Source organism: Plectropomus leopardus, chromosome 8 (assembly GCF_026936395.1).
Source record: "Plectropomus leopardus strain MGB_pleo_1.0 chromosome 8, ASM2693639v1, whole genome shotgun sequence".
NCBI classification, from domain to species: domain Eukaryota; kingdom Metazoa; phylum Chordata; class Actinopteri; order Perciformes; family Serranidae; genus Plectropomus; species Plectropomus leopardus.
This window is the reverse complement of record NC_142183.1, coordinates 5,599,844-5,619,585: the sequence shown is the minus strand read 5'-3', so window position 1 is coordinate 5,619,585 and position 19,742 is coordinate 5,599,844. Positions and strand designations below refer to the sequence as shown.

At 39.0% G+C, this 19,742-nt stretch overlaps 1 protein-coding gene across 2 annotated transcripts in view; it reads right to left on the bottom strand.

The window, feature by feature from the left end:
• Positions 1-1,118, bottom strand: part of ankrd50 (ankyrin repeat domain 50) — a 57,561-nt gene extending 56,443 nt beyond the window's left edge. For both annotated transcript variants that reach the window (XM_042492881.2, XM_042492882.2), the window contains exon 1: positions 867-1,118. The gene's annotated coding sequence lies outside the window, so the exon portion shown is untranslated. The remainder of the gene's footprint in view (positions 1-866) is intronic.
• Between the last annotated feature and the right edge of the window lie 18,624 nt (positions 1,119-19,742).

The following is a 19,742-nucleotide window of genomic DNA, read 5'->3' as shown; positions in this document are numbered from 1 at the left end:
TTCCTTCCTATGTGGCTTTAAATCCCAAACAGTCCACATCCGTCCTGGACTGTAGAGGAGGGGGAAAGTCCAAAGAGAGGAGAGCAGAGGACCCCCTTTTTCCTGCACTTACAGGGGTCGTTTGCATGGGTGGAAGCGGAAGGTAACGCCACCTCAAAAAAGGGGGTTAATGGCTTTTAAAGGTGGCAGGAATCTTCATTGCAGAATATGTGATAATGTGTGACATAAAGATGGATTTTTAGAAGGAAAAATGCATAAAATTTAACCTTCTCTCTCGATTTCTGGAGGTTTTTGGGGGGGTTAACCACCCTCTCATTCAGCCCCTCATCTCTGTACTGGAGCAAATGCAAATATTACCCAGCCTCTACAGCCAAGAAAACACACACACACACACACACACACACACACACACACACACAGTCACAGTCTTGCTGGTTACTTTGTAACGCTGCCAAATAACAAGGTTTAACAGGAGCTGCCATCCCACCTTTCTGTTTTTCTAAGGCGCTCCCTGCCTCCAGCACAAAGATGAACACACGCATATGAAATAAATCAACCGCCACTTGTGTTTTCAGCCAAAAAAATCACGAAATGAATTCAAAAAGGCAGCACAAGTCTTTTGTATGAGCAGACAAACCTCACCCATTTCAGCTTGGGATACGATTTACACCTATGGGGGCTCCTCTCTGTTTTTTAGAAAAGAAAAGCCGACTGGACTGTGCTTTCAGGAGAAACCTCCAAACATACATGTAGCCTGTTGTGTCGCCGCAGCTTCCTAAAACTGTTTAAACTTCATTTAATCCCATCGTGGAGCGTTTCACTGTTTTCGCTACAGTTTCAAATCTCTCAAACGGTTTTGCTCTCACCTCTTTGCCGATTCCCTCCCGGTGGGTTTTTTTTTTGGGGAGGGGGGTTGCTGCTTCCGTAGTCAACACCCTTTCTGTCCAAATCAAAACGCTTCAGGTGAAAACCGCTCGGTCGTTTCTTCCGGTAAAATTCAAAAAGCCAAATTTCTGCATTCGGGTCTTTTCTTTGAATCCGTGTTTTCTGTCGGCGGCTCCTCCTGCTGCCCGACACAGCTCCACAGCGAGCCGACTGACTCTCCGCCTCCAAACACTCTACATTTCTCTCCCCTGCATGCAGAGCACACGCTAATGAGCCGCGCAAGGTCTGCTGGGAGTTGGAGTTTTTGCCTCCTGTCGCCATTAGTTAGACGTAATCGAGAGATTTAATATTTGGCTTAATAAAAACTTTAAAAAAGAAAAAGAAGAAGAACCAAAATTACAACCATAGATTTCTTCCTTGCTATGAGTAGTATATGCTATTTACCGCTGTATTCAACGAAAAAGGAAATTACCCAAAAATTTGCCAGAAATTAGTTAAAAAAATTAGTACAAAAAAAAAAAAAAAAAAGTAGGCTACAAGAAAATTACACATTTACACAAATTACAACATCATATAAAAACAAAAAAGTGTGGAAAAAAGTTAATAAGCCAAACAGGATTTGGGGAAGAGGAAAGGACCCCAAATTTGCAAAAAGTAAGAAAATTGCCTGAAGATCATTTTTTAACTAAACAAAATTACAAAGACAGATGCTAAGAATAGATTAATAATAATTATACAGTTTTTCCCCTAACGTTTTGCTTTTCTCGACATTCTTCCTTAGATTTAAAGAAATAAATTTAAGTTTACTAATTTCTTGCAATATGTGAGAAATTAATAATAATAATAGTTATTATTATTATTATCATCATTAGTAGTAGTAGTAGCAGCAGTAACATTAGTATTAGTATTAGCATTATCATAATAATAACTGAACAACTTTAATCACTATAGAAATGTGAATGCAGTTGAACTACCAATATGCAACTGCAAGAGGTAATATAAACACTACTTTAATTAAATGTAGTTAATTACTACCCAACACTGGGTACATTGTTATATGAAATCTTTAATTTAGTTCTGTTTGATTTTGCCTTGAGATTTTCAAAATATTTTTGTTTTTCATTTTCAAAATATTTTTGTTTTTCATTTTCAAAATATTTTTGTTTTTCATTTTCAAAATATTTTTTATTTTCCAAAAAAAGATGTGGCCCCATCCCTAAATATGAGTAAATTTAAGCCTTTATGAAATGTAAACAGGTGAGTTAAATTAACCCCCCGCACAGTTGTCATGAATGTTTAATTTAGCTAAAGAGACCAAAAACATTTTTGTACCAGGCTGTAAACATTTTTGAGTCAAGCTCTTGTGGACATTAGAGGAACTGCAGTTTAGGCACTTTTGTGTTGGCTTCATTTTTTAACCCTCGAGGTCGCTGCTTCAGTAAAACAAATGCAGCTTAAAATCTTTTACTTCTGTTGAGCCAGCTTTTTTTTAACACGAGGTGTACAATAGATGAAAATTATTTTCCTTTTTCAAAGACAAACGAAGGATACACACTTCTTTTAGAAACACTGCACTGACTGACGTGTTTTAGTACTTTTTATTGTTTGTTTGTTTGTTTGTTTATTGAAGTCACGGCCTCCTGAAGAGCAGTACTGATACCGAGCAGATTGTCCTGGTGAAATGAAGTAAATTGATTGACCTGACTGAAATGTGTTATGAGTCTCATAACAGTCCAAACACTGCTTTTTTTCTCTCCGTCCTGTCCCTCCTCAGTCTCAAAGAACATATAAAATCCAGCCATAAAAATAATTTATTGAAAGCAGAGAAAGCAGAATCAAAACAACTGCTGCAGACTTTCAAGAAAGCCAGAGACCTGGAGGACAAAGGAAGGACAAAATCCAAACCCTGATTTTTTAAAATGTGCTCATGTGTCATGGTGGCATTAACACAGTCGATGCAAATGATAAGATTACATTTTAAAAACTTTTTTCAAATGCTTCTCCAACTGTGAGAACATAAAAACAGTCCTGGGTTGAATGTTGTCGATGTTTCTTTGATGATACAGTCCAATATGTCTTTTGAAGTTGACATGAAATGCAATAGTTTCGTCTCTACAAACATGATGTAAAAGTTGTTGGCTCCCTGTTTCCACTCTGCCCAAGGCTTTTCGTTTTTTGGGAGGAGATTCTGTGTATTTGTAACATTCGGCCCCTGGCTGTTGACGAATGGGTTCAGACAGGAGCGGAGATTGAAACAACGCAGGACAGGCGAGCAAGAGTTTGCTCTTAATCAATGATATGTTGAACCTTACAGAAATGTAGGAGGGTTATGGAAAGTTAACATTTAAGCAATGCCACAGGTGGTATGGGCTGCATATAGACGCAGCTTTTATCCACTTTTGCAATGAAACTTAAATTACGGCCAAAATCTTGCCCCCCATAGGTTGCCGGGTGGCCCCCAACAACCATTTTCTAATTCACAATTAAGATAAAGTGAATTACACTGGGAATTGTTTTTGTACTTTTAGTACACACAAGGTGCCAGAGTGCATAAAACAGCATCAAAATATAGCTTGTTTCTAAGAAGAATTTCTTTTGGAGAATCCCCCGCACCATCAGACAGAGGTCCTAGCTAAGCCACTAATGTCCTGAAATCCTAGAAATGTCCCTAAATCTGAGAAATGTCCTAAAATCTTAGAAATGTTCCTTAAATCTGAGACATTTCATAAAATCCTTGAAATGTCCTTAAATCCTAGAAATTTCCTAAAATCTTAGAAATTTCCTTAAATCTGAGACATTTCCCAAAATCCTAGAAATGTCCTTAAATCTGAGACATTTCCTTAAATCTGAGAAATGTCCTAAAATCCTAGAGATGTCCTTTAATTTGAGAAATGTCCTGAAATGTTAGAAACGTCCTACAATCCCCTGCTGCTGAGACTGGCCCCTGGCCTCCTGTCATTTTGCAAAAGTGGCCCCCAGGTGAAGTAAGTTGAGTATTCTGGCTCCATTACAATTTTATTATTCATACTTTGTTATGTATGTTTATGGATCTGCTGGAAGATAATTAATGAAGGATTAATCGGAAATAAAAACATTCCCTCGTTGTTCTTCGCACAGCTCACAGCTGATGCACCAGATGTTGCCATTGTTGGTGAGCAGCAGGCAGGTGTGTGTTTTGGAATTAGGTTTTATTTTCGACAGTAATTTGAAGACGCCTTCCTCCGTTTTGCAGCCTGAATAAGAAGGTTGATGATCTGGATTTTTATTCATATTTTATCACTGAGTAAACCCAATCACCCGAATAAATGCCGGCCTTGTCCATCCATTCATCCACAGCCACAGTAACGCTGGAAATGCTGATATCTCACTAAAAACACTCGACTAAAACATGTTGTTTGTCAGCTCATATACATGAAATTGGATTATTACATACAGGGTGATGGTATATCCGCTTGGCCTTAAGCCTGGCGCACCTCCAACGGTGCCAAAGGAGGACTTGTGCATGGCAGGGGCGTCCGCTTCCCTGAGCCAGGCCTAAACCTGACCGCATACCAAGGAACAGGTTGAGCTGCAGGGTCTTCAGCTGGGGACCACTGCTCACTGACGTTTCAGAGCTGTATCACTCTAGAAACGTTGATGTGACACAAATTAAACATTAAAACGTATCTGTGATTTGCAGAAATGTACAATCTCACATTTTCTTTGGTGACTGGACTGATTGATGCTGATTTATTCTAAAATAAGATATAAAATCCAAAGAGAAGTCCATCCGTGTCATGCCACGTCCATTTTTTCCGGTTGTGTTTCATCACAGCCCGCACTCAAACAAAACTGCTTTGTTGTTTTGTGAACTCAAGTGAAACTCAGTGAGATGTGAAAACTTTGACCTGCAGTTTACTGGGTGTTTCGCCTCGGCTGCAGAACAAAATTAAATTTGTTACATAAGCCCCTTTGGAAAATTGAATAGTACAAGTGGGCAAGTTGTAGCAGAAATGTGAGATTTCTTTTTCTTCCCTCTGGCAGGGATTCACATGAGGATGTGTTTTGATTGAACTGGAGGCTGCTGATCTTACAACTTATTTATCGCTCCCCGCGGTCGGACTTCGGGGACTTTTTCTTTGAGGTGTAGCTGCAGTCGGTTCTGATAACTGACAGTCTGTCTGCGCTCTCACGGAGATAACCCACTGTTGTGTCGGAGCCAGTTCCCGCTTCAAATCGTGTTTGCGATATTGCTCCCCTCAGTGTTTGTAGCTGGGCTTTAATTCAGGTTATCAATAAAGTTTAGGCTGCACAGAGATGATTGATTGGGTTTAGGTCAACGGTTTGGTTCAGGTTAATATAATCAATGTGGACGGGACCGTGACACAACACCTGACAAAGGACAAAACCAATAATCTGATGCAGAACTTGTAACTGCAGCACTGGTGCACTTTTGTGATTACTTTAAGCCTTCTCTGCACTCCCAGTTAACCCTTTGGCTAAGATTAGGAGCCGTTTGTGGTTCTGGTTTGGCACAGAAAAAGTTTGCAAAGCTTGAATCCCAAGACACAACATGTTCAGTAGAGTTGAACAGAATACTCCAATTTAACAAGTACAGACGTCTTTTTAATGAGCACGACTATCATCTGAGAAAAATGTGTCAGCATGCTCTTTTTTTCATTTATTTTTGGTAATTTTCTCATTTTTATTTGCTTACTCGTGCTTTTACTTTCACATACATTTTATTTATTGTTTACGAATTTTGTTGTCTTTTTTGGTTTTGTTTTAATGTGTTGCATTTTTATTCTGAAGCACTTTGAGCTACATTTCTTGAATCCCAACAACTTAATGGCCCAAAAATTTGCAAGAATTTACTTAAAAGTTATATAAAAATTAACTGAAAATAAGCAAAACAAGAAAAAAAAGAAAGATAAAAGGTTTTCATCTTCTTTTGACAATCTTATGATTCCTGCTAATTTTCAGATCATTTCCTTGTTTCCCTTTACTACCTTTTTACAGGACAAGCACAAGAAACTTGAAAACCAACAAAACAAATAAGCAAATTAAGTTAAAATATATAGATAGATAGATAGATAGATAGAAAACAAAACAAGAGTTATTTTTGAAAAATGGCTTAAAATTATGATAAATCTATAAAAAATAATGTAAAGAATATATATAATTACAATAATTTTTCAACACTAGCCTTTTAAAATATAATTCTCTAAATCTAATAATTTCTTGTCTTTCGTAGAACATTTCTTGCCAAATAGCTCTTTATGTTTTTTTCTGTCTTTCTGAAAGAAATTAAACCAGTTTGCTCAGGTTTTAAAGGGTTAAAATGACCTCAAATGGGAATCTGGATGCCAAGCCTGGTTTGTGGTGTCAAAGTGGTCCTGCACTTTGTAGACTCAACACCCGCCCCAAACAACTCACTGTGGCTCTGCTTAGAGTCACACTTGTCGCACTTGATTCATTCAGAACAAAAACTGCATTTAAACATCATCTAGGCAGAGATTATGATGTCATTTTAGTAATATATGAATGTAGTTTCGAGGAGACGGTCTGCACAGCCTGCAAACTACAAAAACATGAGGGGCGTCTACACTCAGTCACAGAGTAAGCGAGTATAATGACGTTTGATGAAACACAATGACCGAACACTGACTCAGTGAGAAGTGTGACTGTGATTTACAAAACTTACACAAACAGCACGTCAGGGAGGGTTTGCAGAGGGGAAAGATGTGGAGGACTCTAGTAGCATTACAGTCTTAGTGTGGACTAAAGATAATGCAGAATCTGAGTGTTTAAAGCCTGTGAATGTTACTTATTATAACCAACATATGCAGCGAGGCAGGAATCCCATCCAGGCTGCTACAGGGGCCCGCTTTGCCCTTGGTTATTTTAGTTTATTATTGTGCTCACATGGAGCACATTCCTAAATATGGGGGACGGTGGGCCCCTAACAGATTAATCTGACCATAATATACAGCACGAGTGTATATGAGTACAGTAGAGTGCACACTCACTAAACGTACATTTATACATTTTCTCATTTCCATGTGTAAAGAAATACCTGACCCTCTTAAAGACCGTTTTTATATTAATTACTCACCCTGTGTTATGTTGAGTTAGTGAACAAAACTTTTGTTTTGTAGTAGATGAAGAATCCAAAAACTGATGCCTTGAAGTAAAAGGTCACTGCATTTACCAACAGTAAAACATCCATTTACAAATTACCGTTTTAAACCAGGACACAATTTACTTCAATTTATCCCGAATTTATGAGATTACGAGATTTTTGAGATGTACTGTGGAGGCATACAAGGGAAATAAGGTTTTCTTTCAGTGTAACACGGGGTGAGTAACTAATACACAAATGGTCATTGTGGAAGAGAAGTGTGCATTTAACCCTTTAACACATCACATGGAATGACATAGTATTTCACAAGCATTTAAACCTCTGAAACCTGAGAAAATTGGTTTGATTTCTTTTGAAAAACACGGTAAAAACCGTAATGAGCAACTTAGCAAGGAATGTTAAATAAAAAGCAAAAAAGAAATAGAAGAAAGAAGAAAAAAGTAAAAGGTGACAAGGAAATGACCCGGCAATTATCTGGAAAGGACTATTAGATAGAAAAAAATAATAATAAAAACGAGGGAAAAATGTACATTTATAATTCTTATAATTATAACGACATATATGAAATGAGATAGATTAGCACTTTCATAACGTATTCTTTCTTGTTTGTTTGTTTTTCTTTTTTCTTTATTTTCAACTAATTTTCTTATAACTTCTCACAAAATTTTTGGGGCAATTACATCTTAAGTTGTTTATCGCCTTCTGAAATGAAGCCAATTTGTCCAAGTTTTAAAGGGTTACATTTTAGAAGTTTTAATATCACAGAGCAACTGCAAGCAAAATACTGCTGTCTGAAAACTCTGCAGTAATAAGCCCGAGTTTGATAAAGTCCTCATAAACACTCTCATTACTGAGTCCCACAAACATATTAGAAGTCCCTACTGGATTATTGAGGAAAATCATAATGATCTTTTTGTTAGGTTTATCGAAGAGCAAAATAAGCTGCGCGCTGCGATAATAACAGTGTCGGAAAAAAGCCCACCAGGACGACAGTAGGAAGCCTGCTGATTGGGAAAACAAAACACTCCCTCTTTACTTACCAGCTGTCCGCTGTCACTTCTGTAGCAAATCACGCTTGATTCCCCGCAGAGTGTTTAAAACAGTAAATATGACTTCAAGGACTCCTGTTATTGAGCGTTATGTGAACTTCTTTTACTGAAAACTTGCTGGAGTTTATTCAGTTTCTGTGCGGGCGGATGTGGACCTGTCGCGTTGGTGTGCAGGGCGGGAGGCGTAGAGGTGCCCCGCGTGGATGCAGAGAGGGGATAAACAAATCCATATATTGAATTGCCCTCCAGAGTTATCACAAACTCTGATCGATCTTACATGATGCTTCATCTGCTAATGCCCGCTCCACAAATAAGCAAGAGAAAGACAGGAGGAAGATGAACTGCCCGGGTCTTGATTTTCACCTTGAAAGGCTGCAGCTAATGATCATTTTCATCATTAATTAACCCGTACATTAGTGATCCATCAGCCTCGTATTTCACGCTGTCATGTTGTGATATTATCCATTGTGTTAATGCATGTTAAACTTGCATATTTTAAAGATTTTAACATTAAATTTGTGATCAGACTCTTGACACGATGTAAATATTTGCAAAATTTGGCAGCGATCATTAACTTAGTAGATCAGCCAACCAAATACTTTAAATGTGTTTTTAAACATCCAGTTTTAATCGCACTAACACAATAATTTGACTTTTTCAAACGTCATGTAAACATACTGACTGATTGGTTAAATGCTGGCGATGATGCTCTGTCCAGTTACAGTTTGCTTAGCAAAAGAAGAAAAGCTGGAAATATTTAAATACACAATACCCTGACAACAACTAAATACAGTGTATACATGCAGAACTTGTTCAGAGTATTGATGGAAGTTTATGATCTGAGACACAACATAAATTTTACGCTTATCACCTTCTCTGTTCATTCAAATTTAGTTTCATTGATGCTCAATAAATAAGAATGAACCCTTAAAGCTTGTGGGAAACCCAAATCACCAAAAGCTTTCTGAATATGTGATGCAGGGTTTTACATACGTAATAAAAAGCATAAAATTTGACATATTATCACTTTTGCTTTTTCACAGATTCCTGAAGCTGGGCTGATTTGGGCATGGTTATCCCCGATCCATTACACATAATATGGATAAAAGCAATCAAAAATTCAAAGTCTGCTTTGCTCCATGGCTGTTGCCGTGGAGACGAGAGACAGTTGACAAAGGTGGGATCCAAGGAAGTGTCAATCGAAATGTGATCTGATGACGTGAGCTGTTTTTAACTCGGTTTTCAAACAGTTGGAAACATTTATTTTTACTCAGATTTTTGTAGATACTTAATGAGACACTCAACTATTTATTTATTCATCATTTTTATCTTTCTTTATTCATTTTGCGTCTTACTCTTAATCCTTTCCTCATCCTGCTGATGTCCTGTTCTTACCATCCTTTCATGTTTTTAAGTATTTACTTGTTCATCCATCTCTTTTTCATCTGTTTTAATCTTCTTGTCTTTGTTTTATCCCCCTGATGTGATGTCGTCTTCTTATGTTATTTCTTATTTCTATCGCGTTTTATTGCTTTTATTCTCATATTTTCTAAATCTTTATTGATATAATGTTTGAACTGCCTTTCGAGATCGGACTGTTTTATCACTTTTATTCCTTTTATTTGCTTTATTCTTGTTGACCTTTTGTGTTCACATTTTGTTCTTGCCTTTGTTGACTTTTCTCGACCTTTCTCTGGCGTGCTTGCTGAAGTTGATTTTATTATTCCCTGAGTTCCTGCCTTTGCTTTGTCTGTTTAAGCACTTTGTAAGTATCTTTTTTAAAAAGGTGCTATATAAATAAAGTTATCAAAGTTATTACTACTTCATGCCACGTTACCAGAGGCTGTAAGTCATGGGCCTTCTGTCGTACGAGCATATTTTTATACCACGTTGCACACAGACACGCATCATGCAGCCAGTTCTTAGAGAGTGCTCTGCTAAACACGAGTCCTCTTCAATCTGACTGCCGTTCCAGTATCAGCAGGAGCCAAGCTCCACCCCCCAGTATCAGCAGGAGCCAAGCTACACCACACACACACACACACACAGGAAAAATGCAACGCCGCATGTTGCTGTTTATTCCTTTTTTTCACACGGAGACCAATGTGTATATCCGCTCCCACCACGCTCGCCAATCTGCCCAATTCAAATAATTGCAGTAATTTTTCTGTCTTTTTGCCGACTGAATACCAACTGGTCCAAGCCGTAGTCCTCAAGAGGCTGGATCAGCATGAGCCGCCATGATTGTTCCCTCTTTTGTGAATATTCAGAAATATTCTCCACCTTGTTATTAACAGCGTGATGACGCACATTTGGTGATTGGGGTTTGGCTCGGGGACGCTAGGTTTGCTTTAGAAAATTGAGTTGGACTGGTCCATGTCTTCTCTGCTTTGTGTCTCTTCTTCTCTCTGACTTGGCTGCGGCTCCAGAGTGGTGTAACAGGCGAGCTATGGAAGGCACTTATTGTGGTCGTTTTGCATATTTTACTGAAACTAGGACTGAAGATTTTTTTTTCTGTACTTGTTCTCCATAAATCAGCTAATCAGCATAAAGGACACTGAAATTTGTACAAGCTTTGAGGGGAGATGTCTGTGTTTATGTTCTTCAAACAGTATTCGGGCCCTTACTTTGGAAATCATGTCGCATTAGACATCCCGGAGCTCATATTTGCTCCCAACAAAAGGCTAATTGTCGACTGCGGTTAGCGAATGTTGAGTTATAAATAAAGGCTCATATTGGGTGTTGCACATTGTTTACGGTGGCAGTGCCCAATAAATAGAGGCGTCAGAAGCACAAAGAAAGAAAAGGCTGAGGGAGGCAGCTAAAGGAGGCTTTGCTGTAAAGCTGGTTTCAAAGCAGCAGACAGACAACGGCTGAATAATGATGACTGAAACTTCCAGCAAACACTTCTTAAACATGACCTCCAAAACTATATTTGTTTCTTTCTCTTTTGTTACAGATGCAAGTAACCTCAATATTTCATTGAGGTGATTCGTGGCGGCACTGTATAGAAATAATGCAAGTGCACACGGCTGCACATCAGATTCTATAGTTAGACCCCAGTCAGGATTAAAACACAGTATTATATTCAATATATTATTACTATACAATATAATACTACTATATTATCACTGCTGATATGTGAGAGTTGGTACTGATACCAACATACTTTTTCATGCATAATGTTGAGATTTTCCTCTCTGAAATCCATTTAAAGCTCTTTAATAATCCCAAGCAGCCATACAGAAACTTTGCCCAAACAATAACATGTAGTCTTAAATTGAAACCCTTTGAGACCTGAGGAAAATAGGCTTCATTTCCCTTAAAAAATGGGAAGAGGGGGACAAATAACTTGACAAGAAATGGCCCATAATATTTAGAAAATTACCTAAAAATAAGACCCCCCAAAACAAATAAAAAAATGATCTCGAGAAGTTGCAAAAAAAAAAAAAAAAAAAAGCCTTTTTATTTGGCATCTGTTTTGTTAGAATTACATTTTCTGGACAAATAAAAACATCTAAAATCCAGCAAATAAAAAAACCAAACAAGAAATGTGTGTTTGTGCATGTGCATACATATGAGAGATGAGTGTGTGTGTCCTGACCTGGCATTTCATTTGCTATAAGACGGCTGACACTAGAAGGAGGTGAGCAGATGATATCGTCAGGGGAGGGGTTTTTTTTATTCAGCCACCTCCTCTCAGAATGTCCACGCAGGTCCCTGCAGAGCAAATACTGCATCATATTATAGGAATGACTTCTGCACAATGACAAGCGAAATCAATATTTCACCAGCCGGAATGATAATGTGGTAATAATGAACAATGAGGATGCTGACCGTGATAACTCATGCAACAGCACTTCACTCGCTCTCTGAATAGAGGCTGAGTAAAACATAATTGGCAATCATGGAGCCCGAAGCTACAGGCCTGTAAGCGCTAATTTGCAATCACTGGGTGGGCCAGCGCTGGCACTCTGAGAGTTTTCTTTGTGTGTGTCCCAAGTGTGCATATATATGTGTAAATGTGTGTGTGCTCGAGTGCTACAAAGTACAGAAATAAGTCAGACGCATGATCAATTTCTGTTACTGTGGGCGATGATAAAGCGTGCGAAAACAGATTAAACCTGGCATGTACCTTGGTAGCATTCACAGCTGATTAGTTTGTCCATTTATTTATAGAATAATATTTCATTGAGGTGATTCGTGGCGGCACTCAGTTCTTTATAAACTCTGCTCAGCGTCAATGCATTACTGTGAAAGTCACCCAGCAAGCAAACGCGCTAAAATGATTCTCTTATGAAATAATTTAATAAGAAAACCTTATAATTATGTTCTTAAAATTAGAAAGAAAGATCCGCCAAAACATTTGCCCCTCTTCTTTTGCAATAAATACAATAAATCTAATGATAATAAGTCTCATGTTTTAATATCATGGGGAGGCCCAGGGTGCCAACTGTGCTACATCCAGTATTGCGAAAAATATGTGATTAAGCACACAATTTCTCTTTTTTTTAACTTTTGTTGTCTGAGAACATACTGTAAATATGGTTCCTTTTGAAAGTCTTGAGATCACGGTTGCTTTCTGTAACACTCTGATGTAGCTGTCTTAATTAAGTCCATTTTTCCTGCGGTGGTTCAATCATGAAACATATCTCGTTTCCTTTGTATGCTCTTTACTCGCTCATGTCAGTTTTCAGATTATGTTTTTATGATGTCTGCAGAGCCCAGAGGCCTTTTGGAGTAAATAGAGATTTTCTGTTTTCCCTGTCAGACCGGACAAGTCTTCCCTGCTCAGTGTCCTCCGGCTTTTCCGCAAACAGTCGACAGGCAAACTGTGTGATTCACATGAGTGACCCCTCGGAAAATGAGGGAGCACACTTGGCAGTTTCAAGGCTACTGAGCTGCAGAAAATGATGTTGCGTTTCACAGCGCAGCTTTCCTCAGATCACAGAGATATGATGATGAATATGTCGGGAAGTTTGGAGGCATATATTTACTTTACGGGGAAAACGTGATATGTCTGATAGGAGAAAGGGACCGAAATTAAAATGTCATGTTTTTGAAAGGACAGTTTGAATCTTTTTCAATTAGCTTATGATACTTTTTGACCAATTGACGAATTGCACTGCAGAAACATCCATCATACGTTCAGCAACCTGAAAGTGACTCTTAAAATCTTACTTTGCATAAAACGTGCGTGACATGCTTTTTTTCACTCCTGATTATATGAGTTTAACCCTTTGAAAACTGAGCAAATTGTGTTGAATTCCTAAAACAAAAAAACACAAGGAGAAGGCAGTGAGCAACGTAAAAACATATGACCCAAAAGACAGCTAGAAATTGGGGAAAAAATGTTTACAAGAAAATAAAAAAATAAAAAAGTAAACTACAAAATAACCTGAAAATAAGCACACACAAAAAAACTAAAGCAAACAAGAAATTACCCTCAATGTACCCCCCATAATGGACAGCTTAACCACCTTGCTTTAATAATTTTCTAATAATTCTCCCCCCGTTTTTTCAAGTCATTTTATTTTTCACCTTTTACTGTTTTCTTGCTGTTTGTTTCTGGTTGGTTAAGTAGCTTGTATGAGGTGTCTGAACATAGCAGGGGAAAACTGATGTCAAACCAGGTTTTAAAGGGTTAATTCATAAAACAGAACTAGGATTAACTTTTTTTTATTCTACTTGTCGTGATTCTATGTAATGATATTTGGGCAACAGATGAGACCATGTAGGGGTGGAAAATAAGTTTTATTGTTTTGTGATCTTTAAGTCAATAAAAACACCTCCAAGAAATGGCATATTTAAGAAAGTAAGTTAAAGCAGTTGTAATCGAACATCTGGTGGTCTTCATGAAGATAATGACGCTAATTGATTTGATGGGAGTCAAGGGTCAAACAGAAACCAACCAAGCACAGATTTAAGAAAGAACCAAAAACCCCACGAGAAGTTATAACAGCGAGGAAACAACCTGTATTGCTGACTTGAACACTTTTATTTATTTTCTAATTTTTAATTTCTCCCCAAAACACCTCCTCCAGGCGCCGCAGACTATGAAATCATTAAGCCAGATTGCTTCTATTGACTTTATTTCCTCTATATGGGTCATGAACTCGTGTCCCTCTACTCTAGAAAACTGGTGTTTGCTGCTTCGCTACAGGCTCGTCCAGCCCAGCAGACTGGAACTAACAACCACTCTCTGAAATATTTATGTCCCTGGAGAGAGAGTGTGTGTGTCTGTGTCTGTGTCTGTGTGTGTGTGTGTGTGTGTGTGTGTGTGTGTAAAAAGTGGCACAACATAACATCCAAGCTAATGTGTGCACGGCATTAAAGCAAAGGTTGGACTCTGTGTGCCTGCGGGCAGTTTTTTTCTCTGTCACTGTCGATGATATGTTGACTACTTAGATATTCAAAAAGATGTTATTTTCTCAAACTCCTCAGACATAAACATGTAGCAAGATTTTTTAATAAAAGTTCCCATATAAAAAACGATACTTAAAAAAAAGTGTTTTCACTCCCAAATCATTAAAAATAGCAGACTGGTCAGTGGCCCTACACTTCAAACTAAGACGCTCTAAATACCCCTTTAGCGTTAGTTTTGGATGATCAAATTCTGCAGATTACGTGCATAGTGTCATTTAAAAAAAAAAGTAGGCTTTTGTTCAAGTAGTCGAAAACATACAACTACCAGAATGCACTTTGCTGCTCCAGACAAATAAACACTCCCACTGGTGGGTGATGTAATATAAACTCGTACATGAAAATGTAAATAAAGGCGGCATGAAACGGTCATATATTACCAAAGTGTCATCCCAACGCATCACATGTTGCAGCTCTGTCAGTGGACGTCTGCGTGTACAGTTTATGAGTTAGGTATCTTTATGCATCAGTTGCCTGACTTTTTATTTAGCGCCATCAGCAAGTCAAAGTTGTTTCTTATCGAGAAAAATTTCCCACCTTTTTCTTGATGAATCTGCAGAACTCTACCTATCTGTTGTCACTCTAAACTCCACTCTGTCAGTCCTTTCAGCGTACGAGCATGATGCAAAAAACCATCTTCCGCGTCTATCTGGAACATGTCTGGACGGCGCCAGATTAAAACACGACTGGACAGAACCGGTGGTGCTGTTAATATACGCTGTTGTACGGCCTGATGGCATCAGGTGCGTCCAAATGCAACTCGCAAAGGCGGCATCGCTTGACAACGTGGCTGGACCAAACAGGGCGCGTGCATATGAAACATGGAAGGATGGTGTCAGTTTGCAACTTTGCTAGTGGCAACATTAAGGAGCGCAAGCAGGCTTATAGGGCGGGTGGAGGGGTGGTGGATTGGTCCCATAAACAACTGACCTTCATGCAGGAGTCCGGTGTTCACTTCCTGTGTGGATGTGAGGGTTTTCCATCCATGGACCATCCATGACTTCGATGCCTAATCCTAACCATTTAGACAGGCCGCGGTTGCCATCTGCTGTTGTGTAAACATAACAATGTGCTGCCCCACCATGCATACCGTGCATCACGGTAAACCTAAGGCGTAAACAGCTGATGCAGAAGGATACCTTAAACATCAGAAGCTGACGCAGAAGGTGACTGACAGAGCAGCACAATGTGATGAGAACTTGTTATCTGTTCATACTTCATTTCTAATGTCGCTTTGCTTTATCACAAACGTTGTCTGTGAATGACAAGTTACCACATAATAAACAAACCAAATGATTTTTGAATGAAATAACCAGAAAATGATTGAATGAGTGAGCTGAATAAAACACTCATCGAGAGCCAAAGCACCCCAGCCTCAGTATCACTACGCTTTCTGCTCTCAAATTCAACACAAACTCCTCATTGTAAATTCATAACCCCTGTGAATAATTGATCCTAAAACAACACAAAAGGCGTCTCACAGCGACATGTCATCTCCAGAAATCTAGGACATGAAAATCGACTCGTGAACACTGTAAAACAGTTGGTACAGTTTGTGCATCATTAATGACAGAAGGAGATGATGGAGGTGAGCGAGGTGTCTAATGTTTGTTCCTCTGCACAGGACGGAGTTTAAAAATATCACCCCGTTGTGTTTCTGTTACATAACCTCCACAGAACAACTTACAGGCGTCATTTCTCATTCTCAATCTCCCTTTTTCCTGAATCCTCAGTGTAAGTGTCAGGTTTTCATTCCAAAGTCTTTTCACTCTGCCGCCCAGAGATTTGACACACTGAGCACTCGGTGACATGAAGACGGCAGTTTCTTTGTGTGCAACGACACCAAACAGATTGGCTCTTAGCACATACAGCACACCATGTTTCCTTCTTTGCCATTTTACTTCAAACGGTACGTATGACTCAGGTTTGGATGCACAGAGCGAGCAAGTGCTTAAGCTATTTTATAGTCATGATGGTGGTTTTGTAAAGCAGTGAAAACTAAACTAAACTTACAGCCAAAGAACCAAATATTTCTCTCAGAAGTGGTGGAGACCAAAAGTGAGCTAAAAAAGAGTGAATATTGAAATTTGCAACACCAGGTGGACACAAACATGACTCCAAATGAATGATAATGCTGCTCTGTAACTGCTGAATATGTAAACAGCCCGTTCTCACTCTGAACTCGTCAAATACGTCCACTCTGTCAGTGCTTTTGGTGTACGAGCGTGACGCCAAAAGCCACATTCTGCGTCCATCTGGAACACAGCTGGACGGCATCAGATGAGAACACGACCGAACGGAACCGATGGTGTTGTTATAATTGGCTGCCAGACGGCTGGACGGCACCATGCACGCCCACATGCAATGCGCACAGTGCCACAAAGTTTGGCCCGTTATGAAACTTCCCAGTATCAAACGAAGTTTTCAACAACTTGTTGCATGATTTTACACACACCAAAAGTATTAAGTAAAACAAATAAATTCAAATGAAATGAACAAAACAGTAAGATACAGTGGTGCACTTTAATACTCCCCACGTTTTGTTTTCTATTGATAAAAAGCCAGAATCTGAGAGTCCCAGTATTGGTTGGTTTATGTGTAATTAAAAACAGACAGCGGCCTGTGTGACACAGATCTGCTCTGCCCTGAAACGCTGCAGCACCAAAACTGGCAGCTTGTGACGCTCGGTGGAAAGAATGCGTCACTAAATCGGATTCTGTGCAATGAAACAAATGGAAGTTGTCTTTTTGTTGTCTGTTTCGACCGTTTGTTGACCTGCACCGAGCGTTTGGGGAGAAGCCTGTCTGTGTGATTTTATGACGGTGATACTGGTTGTTTAAAGGACACACACACTCTCAGCTGAGGCTGCAGTTTGTGTTTGTGGAGGCTATAAAGTGAATTAGAGCGAGGTCCCACCAGACTCTGCCGTTTATTACACTTCCTCTTTGAGTGATCTCATGACATCATCATTTTAACCGGCCTCTCACACTGTCACACTGTTGTCACAATGTCATTTGACACAATATGATTATAAAAATGTAGATTATAGCAGCTTGGTGCTACAGCAAAAATACATATGGGGAAGTGATGTTTTCTAACATTTCCAAAATTTTTTCATTAAATAAAAATATCTGGTTTTCCACTTTTAGTTGTTATTTGATACAACAGGAGAGATTTAACAGATTTAGCAGACACCCACCAAATAAACCTTTCCTGCACATGTGCTGTTCTGTCTGATCGGTCTTATAAATTCATGCATTTTATGTTTCCTGGTGCACACCGCCGTATGTCACAGATGGAGAAATGACCAAAACACATCACGTTTTCTTACACATTTGTTGATGTTACAAAAGCCTGTTTCTGGTCAAGGCTGCTGATAACACCAGGATGTCGGGGGGGGGGGGTTGCTCTGCAGTGACCTTGCAACAAATGGCTCAATTATCCAAGGTACCAGCAGACTTCACGCATTCTTTGGTTAACCCCTCGCTGTCACACACACGCTCACTCAAGTGTGCAGTGACCAAGGAGGTCAGAGGTCAGCGCTCTCTGAGCCGAGGCTCTTAACTTCTCTGCTCTCTCTCTTCCACTCGGACTAATTTGGCGACTTAATGACCAAAGCCTTGCAGGAGGAGTTGGCTTCATGGAGGTTAGTTGAAGTCATATGCAGTAAAGTTTCTCATAAATGCCAGGTAAAGTGTATTGAAGTCATAAAATGCATCATAAAGACTCATTGCAGTTAAAAAAAAGTTGGATTAAACAAGGATCTCTTTATACTGGAGAGCAGGGAAACTCAGCTGGGGGCTTACCTACTATACTTGTTTAGGGGCCACTATGACAGGAGGCCAGGGGCCAGTTGCATCAGCCCCAAAAATGTTTCGGATCTTAGGACATTTCTCGGATTCTAGGATATCAAGACAATTCTACAGTTTTTGGGACGTTCAGGGTTTCAGGACATTTTGGACATATCTAGGATTTTAGACATTTCAAGGACTTAAGGATGTTTCTAGGACTTCAGGACATTTCTACGGTTTTAGGACATTTCTAGGATTTCTGGACATTCCTAGGATTTTAAGATGTTTCTAGGTCTTATGGATGTGTCTAACGTTCCCAGGATTTCAAGACATTTCTTAGATTTTAGGATCTTTCTAGGATTATAAGATGTTTCTGGGATTATGGGACATTTGTAGGCTTGTAGGACGTTTTCTAAGATTGTTGGACATTTCTGGGATTTTGGGATATTTCCAGGATTTTAGGACATTTCTACTATTGCTGTACATTGCTAGGATTCCAGGGCTTTTATAGGATTTTAGGACATGTCTAGAATTGTAGGATGTTTTTAGAAATTTTCTCAGATTTTAGGACATTTAAAGGATTTTTCAGGTGTTTCTAGGATTTTCAAAACATTTCTAGGGTTGTTGGATTTCTTTAGGATGTCCCCAGGGTTTTAGGCCATTTCTAGGATTTTAGGACATTTGGGGCTTAGTTAGGACCTCTTTTAGGGGTTGTGGGGGATCCTCCACTGACACTTTACGTTCTTATAAACGAGCTCTATTTTGATGCTGTTTTATGCACTCTGACACTTCATGCATACTAAAAGTACAAAAACAGTTCCCAGTGCTAATCCCTTTATTTTGATTGTGAATTAGGTTTGGGTTCTGTGACAGTTCAGGACAGTAAAAACCATCATCTCAGTGTGTGAAATCTGTTTCACTCAGGTCTTTAAATAAAACCTCAGACACATATTAAAGTCCCACGTACTGTAAGCAGAGTGTGTGAGCTGGAATGTGAAATGGAAATCAATCACAAATGCTTTCGCTGTGAAAAATCCCTCCCGGTTTCTCTCCTCAGCTCTTTTTCTGTTCCTTCAACATGAGCTCACTCTGGGTCGCTGCAGTGTTTTGCCACACATATAGCCCTAATAACAACCACAGATTGTTTACTGCAGTGCTGGTAATAAGCATTTATTCTAATGTTGTATTTACTTTGATTTGCATACGGGAATCAACTGCTTCAATTGCAAACACAGTTGTAAATGAGTTGACTAAATCATTTTTCTACCATTTGCATAAGTAGAACAATTTTGCAAACTGTGCGACCGAGAAAGTAAGATTAATCTCATCTCTTTCCTCACTGAGTTGAACTTAATGCTAAAATTAGATGTTTTTCAAAAATCTGTGTCGCGACCCACCCAGGAGCTGTGGGAGTTTTTAAAAGGGCTGCCAAGAAAAAATTAAATTATTAACTGAACGCTGTAATCCACAAAC